This window comes from Arachis ipaensis, chromosome B02 (genome assembly GCF_000816755.2).
Source record: "Arachis ipaensis cultivar K30076 chromosome B02, Araip1.1, whole genome shotgun sequence".
Classification (NCBI taxonomy): Eukaryota; Viridiplantae; Streptophyta; class Magnoliopsida; order Fabales; family Fabaceae; genus Arachis; species Arachis ipaensis.
The window spans coordinates 101227463-101227814 of record NC_029786.2 but is presented as its reverse complement, the minus strand read 5'-3'; positions in this window follow the sequence as shown (position 1 = coordinate 101227814).

The following is a 352-nucleotide window of genomic DNA, read 5'->3' as shown; positions in this document are numbered from 1 at the left end:
AATCAAATTAATTAATTGATATAATTAATTTATTATAATAAATTTGATTTTTATATAATAAAATAAATATTATTAAATTTTAAATTAATAATAAAAATCTTACCAATACCAATAATCATAACTCAAAATCCCTGATTTTCTTCTATCGTCCCATAAACGGCAAAATTCCCTACTCCAACAAGATTGCAACCTCTTCTTCTGTCCCGTTTTTTAACCTCTTCTTTTGTCACCTATAGTTTGTCATATAACTGTTTAGCTAGGTGCTCTATCCACCCGCAACTAACATTGTCTCTTTCAGACACTTATCCTATTTGCTATTGTTACAAAAATTGCTAACAGTTTATTTAAACAA